Here is an 8,191-nt window from a genome sequence, read left to right as displayed (position 1 = left end):
ATAACTTCCGAAGCGAGGAGGTAATCTTCGACATAGTTCCGTTCCGCAGCGGCTATCATGCCCTGCTCGGACGTACCGCGTTTGCAAAGTTCAACGCGGTGCCGCACTACGCATACCTCAAGATCAAGATGCCAGGCCCTCGAGGAGTCATCACGGTCAACGGAAACACTGAACGCTCTCTCCGAACGGAGGAACATACAGCGGCTCTCGCGGCAGAAGTACAATGCAGCCTCTTAAGGCAATTCTCGAGTCCGGCCGTTAAGCGGCCGGACACAGCTAAACGCGCCCGGAGTAACCTACAACAAGACCACCTGGCACGTTCCGAGCACGCGTAGCAGTGCGGCCCCAACCCCAGCCCCTGTAAAACGTCAAGACAGGTCCTTCGCGTACACCATTACGCTCTGAAGATACCATGGGCATGGGGAGAGGGGCACGACCACGATAGGCCCAGACTGCGGCTCAACCACACCAGGGGCTCTCAAGTGTGTCGTTCTTTTTTTTTTTTTCTTTTTTATTACCCACAGGACTCCGTTCGCCAGAGGCCCTGTCCGGCAGCAGACCTGCCGAACTCACGATGCAACAGCCAGGGAAGGAGAAAGGCTACAACGAATATCCAGGTGGTCTCCATTACGAGCATTAAATCTGTTTTATGCACCATTCCGCAGCCTACCCCTGGAGGGGGACATGTTTAATAGTCCCACCCCTTGCTTATCGCACCATTTGTATCGTTCTGCATTTACAACAGTTTTTCTTGAATAAGTAATGCAGCACCTTTTTGCTTCCAATTGCATTTCTTTCTTATACATATGTTCATTTATGACATGTTGCATCCGTACATTTTGGTACGGCTAAATACACCAGGGGCTTATGTTTCCCGCATCATGGTGTGATAAGTCCGAACACTTTCACAAGTGCGGCACCCCGAACTTATAGCATTATATGCATCGGCTCCGAATCATGTCTTGGGTCAATAGTTGGGTTTGCCCGGCTCCCATGTTTTGGTACCTTACGTTCCATTGTATCGGCTAAGGTAGCACTGGGAGAACCACTGCGATTGCGCCCCAGTTGAGCTGGGCGAGCGCCTCAGTGGAGAAAGCTAAAACTGACCGTCATGATGAGGCGAGAGCTGGTCGCTGTTCGAGAGGTTTTTTGCGAGTCCCTAAAGACTTATGCCGCTTAGAGCGAGGAGCCGGCTTTTGTCCGGCCCAGGCGTGGATAGCGCCCCAAATTCGGCCTTCCGAAGACTAGGGGCTTCGCCGAAATTTAAAATTATAGAATTCTATGGCTAAGTGAGAGTGTTCAAGCATTATAAGTCCGGTTGCCTTGTTCGTTGTGTTGAGCGCCTCCCTAGATGGACCCAAAAATGGGAACAAGAGTGCTCAAGTTTATCCCGAACACCCCAGCACTCGTGGCATGGGGGCTGAAGCCGACGACTTGCCATCTCTCAGATTTGATAAACAACCGCACAGAAGGTAATATTTTAAATTAACAAGCGTTGCTTAGCGCATATGAACTAAGTTTTCAGCGCACATGATAACAAAATGCGAGTCTACTCAAATATTACATCTTTGGAGCACTCACCCGCAATAGTGCGGGCACCCTTCAGCACAGTCTTATAATACATCTCGGGAGTATGATACTCCTTGCCCTGCGGTGGCACGTCCGTCACAAGCTTCTAAGCATCCATCGTGCCCTAGTGCACCTTTGCACGGGCAAGGGCCCGCCGGGCACCTTCAATACAGGCGGAGTTCTTGATGACTTCAACCCATGGACACGCATCCACCAGCCGCCGCATCAGGCCGAAGTAGCTCCCAGGCATGGCCTCCTTTGGCCATAGCCGAACAATGAGGCCCTTCATGGCCTGTTCGGCCGCCTTGTGGAGCTCGACCAGCTGCTTCAGCTGGTCGCTAAGGGGCACCGGATGTCCGGCCTCAGCATACTGAGACCAGAAGACCTTCTCCGTCGAGCTCCCCTCCTCGGCCCGGTAGAACGCGGCAGCATCGGACACGCTGCAAGGAAGATCTGCGAACGCTCCTGGAGAGCTACGAATTCGGGTAAGCAACAGGTAATTAACACTCACATGCTTACTTTGCATGAAAAATGCCTTACCCGCTGCTATTTTCTTCAACGCCTCAATTTCTTGGAGGGCCTTGTAGGCTTCGGCCTTAGCGGCTTTGGCACTCTCAAGAGCCGTTGCAAGCTCAGACTCTCGAGTCTTCGAGTCACGCTCCAGGCTCTCATGTTTTTTCACGAGATCCTAGAGCTCTTGCTGTACCTCCGCCACCCGCGCCTCCTGCTTCTCTCGCTCGGTGCGCTCCGCGGCCGCATTACGTTCGGCCGCGGCCACCGCCTCCTTCAGGGTCGCCACCTCGTTAGTGGCCCCTGCAATACCCATGTTATCCTTGTCATTCTTCTTGCAACCAAAATCCTTTTCTGTAAGGTACAATTTTAATAAGGTGTTACTCACCTTCCTTGTCCTCGAGCTGCTTCTTGGCACGGCCGAGCTCGTTCTCGGACCGCTCGAGGCTTTGCTTCAAAGCATTGACCTCCGCAGTCAATGCGGCAGAGGTCAGCAGCGCAGCCTGCAATCCCATATTGACATATTTTTTATGACTCCTGCGTATATCTTTTTAGATCCTCAGTCCGGCTTTTCTTTCTGAACACCGAACCGAGCATCAGGGGCTACTGTCTATGCGATACTATTTTACATATATCAAAATTCTTACCTCAAAGCCTGTTAGAAGGCTGCTGCAGGCTTCAGTCAGCCCGCTCTTAGCGAGCTGAACCTTTTGAATCACCACACTCATAACAATGCGGTGTTCCTCTTCGATGGAGGCGCCATTGAGCGCCTCCAGCAAGCTATCCGGCGCCTCCGGTTGGACAGAGGCTGCCGGCGTCACGGTCTTGCCCTTCTTATGAAGGGCCCGCCCGCCGGACTCCGGAGCCACTATGGGTTCCGGGGCCGAGTCTGGTGCAAAGTCCGGGAGGTTGTCCTGTGACACCTCCGGGGCCTCCTCCTCCTGGTGGGTCCCATCCCGGGATCCCACCTCGGCATTGTCCGCGTCACGGGGGGTGGAGGCGGTCGGAAGAGAATCCATATCCGACGCCCCTAAGGACCCGCTCAACGAAGCGAGAAGATCATCCTTGGGTGGGCTGCAGGGTTGTATGCGGCATTAGAAAGACATTACGTGGCGAAAAGAAAAACCATGAAGTTATTCGGTAGTCCGGATACTTACGATCTCGCAAGGGGCTTGGCCCTTGGGGGCCAGTCCTCGTCGTCGTCACTGGCGTTGGCAGAGCAGTTCGGGGAAAGAGTTTTTCCCTTCTTGGACCCTTCAGCCTCCCTCATTGGGGAGGCCTTCCTTTTCCTCCCTCCCCCCGCTGGGGGAGAGGCTTTCTTCTTCTCCTCCTCACCTTTGTGAGAGGAGTCTGCCTCGGAGTCATCATCCGATAGCACCTGAAAACGGGAACTCTTCCGAGTGCCCGTGGCCTTCTTCTTGGCCTTCTTCTCCGGCACCACGTGGGGTGCCGGAGCCAGCAGCCCCGTTAGGCGGGCGTCCACTGGGTCCTCTGGTAATGGGGCCGGACAGATAGTCTGTTCGGCCTTCTTCAGCCAGCCCTGTCAAAGGAAAGGGAGTTTAGATCCCGCATAGAGTCAAACTATGGAAAACAAACGTCCCGTTAAGGACAAAATCACTTACCTCGTCAGCCGGACGCTGCGAGCTGAATCCGCGATCTTCGGTAGCGGATGCGGGAGCCTCGGCGCCCTTGAACAGCACCTTCCAGACATCTTCGTACGTAGTGTCGAAGAGCCCGCTCAAAGTCTGGTGCTGCGCCGGATCGAACTCCCACATGTTGAAGCCCCGTCGTTGGCACGGGAGAATCTGGCGAATGAGCATGACCTGGACTACGTTGACAAGCTTGAGCTTATTGTCCACTAGCTTTTGGATACAAGCTTGGAGTCCGGTCAGCTCCTCCGAATCACCCCAAGTCCGGCCGCTCTCTTTCCAGGAGGTGAGCCGTGTGGGGATGCCAGATCTGAATTCGGGGGCCGCTGCCCATTCAGGGTCACGTGGCTCAGTGATGTAGAACCACCCCGATTGCCACCCCTTGATGGTTTCCACGAAAGTGCCCTCAAGCCAAGTAATGTGGGACATCCTGCCCACCATGGCGCCTCCGCACTCCGCTTGGCTGCCCTTCACAACCTTCGGCTTGACACTGAAGGTCTTGAGCCACAAGCCGAAGTGGGGATGGATGCAGAGGAAGGCCTCACACACGACGATAAACGCCGAGATGTTGAGAATGAAATTCGGGGCCAGATCATGGAAATCCAGGCCGTACTAGAACATGAGCCCCCAGACAAAGGGATGGAGTGGGAATCCCAGTCCGTGGAGGAAATGGGGAAGAAATACTACCCTCTCATGGGGCCTGGGGGTGGGAATGAGCTCTCCCTCATCGGGGAGCCGGTGCACGATGTTGCTGGACAAATATCAGGCGCTGCGCAGCTTCTGGATCTGCCCCTCCGTGACGGAGGAGGCCATCCACTTGCCTCCCGCTCCGGACATAGTTGGAGGAGGTTGAGGTGAGATGTGCGGACTTGGGCACTGGAGCTCGAGTTCGCGGAGATGGATAAGCCAAGGAGGAAGAAGGCGCAGGTAAAAGGGTTGGATCTTTATCCCCTTATATGGGCGGACAGAAACATGCGTCCCCACTGGCCTGATAAAACTCGCTTATCCCCCAAGTGCCGCAATCAATGGCGCGGTTGGGTTACCCACGTCCGTATTGATGGGAATCCCGGAATAAGGGGAACACGATCTCTACTTCAACAAGACGTGCCAAGGAAACCGCTTCGCTAAACGCCCTGATGTGGTACAATAAAAACAATTCGAGTAAAGGCTTGGTAGTGGTGTGACGTCACGCCACGAAATACGTCAGCAGATTGAACTTGTGTAAATATTATTCTCTCTACAGTGGTATGTGGAATTTATTTTGCAGAGCCGGACACTATCCTAGTGTTCACAATCTTCCATAAATTATTCGGAGGAGGAACCCGCCTTGCAATGCCGAAGACAATATGCGCGCCGGACTCGTCGTCATTGAAGCCTGGTTCAGGGGCTACTGAGGGAGTCCTGGACTAGGGGGTGTCCGGATAGCCGAACTATCATCATCGGCCGGACTCCAAGACTATGAAGATACAAGATTGAAGACTTCGTCCCGTGTCCGGATGGGACTTTCCTTGGCGTGGAAGGCAAGCTTGGCGATACGGATATGTAGATCTCCTACCATTGTAACCGACTCTGTGTAACCCTAGCCCTCTCCGGTGTCTATATAAACCGGATGGCTTTAGTCCGTAGGACGAACAACAATCATACCATAGGCTAGCTTCTAGGGTTTAGCCTCCTTGATCTCGTGGTATATCTACTCTTGTAACACACATCATCAATATTAATCAAGCAGGACGTAGGGTTTTACCTCCATCAAGAGGGCCCGAACCTGGGTAAAACATCGTGTCCCTTGTCTCCTGTTACCATCCGCCTAGACGCACAGTTCGGGACCCCCTACCCGAGATCCGCCGGTTTTGACACCGACACTCATATTTTCTCTATCTTCTGTCGTGGTTGGGCATTGAGCCGAGCTCAATTTCACACCTTGCAACACAGGCAAGAACCCCTTCTTGGACTGATCCATATTGAACTTCTTCAATATCTTATCAAGGTATGTGCTTTGTGAAAGACCTATGAGGCGTCTCGATCTATTCCTATAGATCTTGATGCCTAATATGTAAGAAACTTCTCCAAGGTCCTTCATTGAAAAACACTTATTCAAGTAGGCCTTAATGCTGTCCAAAAGTTCTATACCATCAAAAGTATGTCATCTACATATAATATGAGAAATGCTACAGAGCTCCCACTCACTTTCTTGTAAACGCAGGCTTCTCCATAAGTCTGCATAAACCCAAACGCTTTGATCATCTCATCAAAAAGAATGTTCCAACTCTGAGATGCTTGCACTAGCCCATAAATGGATCGCTGGAGCTTGCATACCTTGCTAGCATTCTTAGGATCGACAAAACCTTCCGGCTGCATCATATACAGTTCTTCCTTAAGATAGCCGTTAAGGAATGCCGTTTTGACGTCCATTTTCCATATCTCATAATCATAGTATGCGGCAATTGCTAACATGATTCAGATAGACTTCAGCTTTGCTACGAGAGAGAAAGTCTCATCATAGTCAACCCCTTGAACTTGCCGATAACCCTTAGCGACAAGTCGAGCTTTATAGATGGTAACATTACCATCCGCGTCCGTCTTCTTCTTAAAGATCCATTTGTTTTCTATCGCTCGCCGATCATCGGGCAAGTCTGTCAAAGTCCACATTTTGTTTTCATACATGGATCCTATCTCGGATTGCATGGCTTCAAGCCATTTGTTGGAATCTGGGCCCGCCATTGCTTCTTCATAGTTCGAAGGTTCACCGTTGTCTAACAACATGATTTCTAGGACAGGGTTGCCATACCAATCTGGTGTGGAATGTGTCCTTGTGGACCTACGAAGTTCAGTAGCCACTTGATCCTAAGTACCTTGATCATCATCATTAACTTCCTCTCCAGTCGGTGCAGGCACCACAGAAACATCTTCCTGAGCTACGCTACTTTCCGGTTCAAGAGGCAGTACTTCATCGAGTTCTACTTTCCTCCCACTTATTTCTTTCGAGAGAAACTCTTTCTCCAGAAAGGACCCATTCTTTGCAACAAATATCTTGCCTTTGGATCTAAGGTAGAAGGTATACCCAATGGTTTCCTTAGGGTATCCTATGAAGACGCATTTTTCCGACTTGGGTTCGAGCTTTTCAGGTTGAAGTTTCTTGACATAAGCATCGCATCCCGAAACTTTTAGAAACGACAGCTTAGGTTTCTTCCCAAACCATAATTCATACGGTGTCGTCTCAACGGATTTAGACGGTGCCCTATTTAAAGTGAATGTAGCTGTCTCTAGAGCGTATCCCCAAAATGATAGCGGTAAATCAATGAGTGACATCATAGATCGCACCATATCCAATAGAGTGCAATTACGATGTTCGGACACACCGTTACGATGAGGTGTTCCAGGCGGCGTGAGTTGTGAAACAATTCCACATTTCCTTAAGTGCGTACCAAATTCGTGACTTAAATATTCTCCTCCATGATCTGATCGTAAGAACTTTATTTTTCGGTCACGTTGATTCTCTACCTCATTCTGAAATTCCTTGAACTTTTCAAAGGTCTCAGACTCGTGTTTCATCAAGTAGACATACCCATATCTACTTAAGTCATCAGTGAGAGTGAGAACATAAAGATAGCCACCGCGAGCCTCAATGCTCATTGGACCGCACACATCAGTATGTATAATTTCCAATAAGTTGGTTGCTCGCTCCATTGTTCAGGAGAACGGAGTCTTGGTCATTTTACCCATGAGGCATGGTTCGCACGTGTCAAATGATTCGAAATCAAGAGACTCCAAAAGTCCATCTGTATGGAGCTTCTTCATGCGTTTGACACCAATGTGACCAAGGCGGCAGTGCCACAGATATGTGCTCCTGTTTTGAGTTACAAATATGAGCAACCGCACCGGTACCAAATACCCAGGAGCTACTACGAGTACTAGTAAGGTACACATAAATTACATGTATATCACATATACCTTTAGTGTTGCCGGCCTTCTTGTCTGCTAAGTACTTGGGGCAGTTCCACTTCCAGTGTCCGCTTCCCTTGCAATAAAAGCAGTCAGTCTCAGGTTTGGGGTCCATGCTTTGGCTTCTTCCCGGCAACTGGCTTACCGGGCGTGGCAACTCCCTTGCCGTCCTTCTTGAAGTTCTTTTTACCCTTGCCTTTCTTGAAACTAGTGGTTTTATTGACCATCAACACTTGATGTTCCTTTTTGATTTCCACCTCCGCTGATTTCAGCATTGAAAATACTTCAGGAATAGTTTTCACCATCCTCTGCATATTATAGTTTATCACAAAGCTCTTGTAGCTAGGTGGGGGCGACTGAAGGATTCTGTCAATGACCGCCTCGTCCGGGAGGTTAATGTCCAGCTGGGACAAGCGGTTGTGTAACCCAGACATTTTGAGTATGTGCTCACTGACATAACTATTTTCCTCCATCTTACAACTATAGAACTTGTCGGAGACTTCATATCTCTCGACCCGGGC

This window comes from Triticum aestivum, chromosome 6B, assembly GCF_018294505.1.
Source record: "Triticum aestivum cultivar Chinese Spring chromosome 6B, IWGSC CS RefSeq v2.1, whole genome shotgun sequence".
Taxonomy (NCBI): domain Eukaryota; kingdom Viridiplantae; phylum Streptophyta; class Magnoliopsida; order Poales; family Poaceae; genus Triticum; species Triticum aestivum.
Note: the sequence above shows the minus strand (reverse complement) of the source record.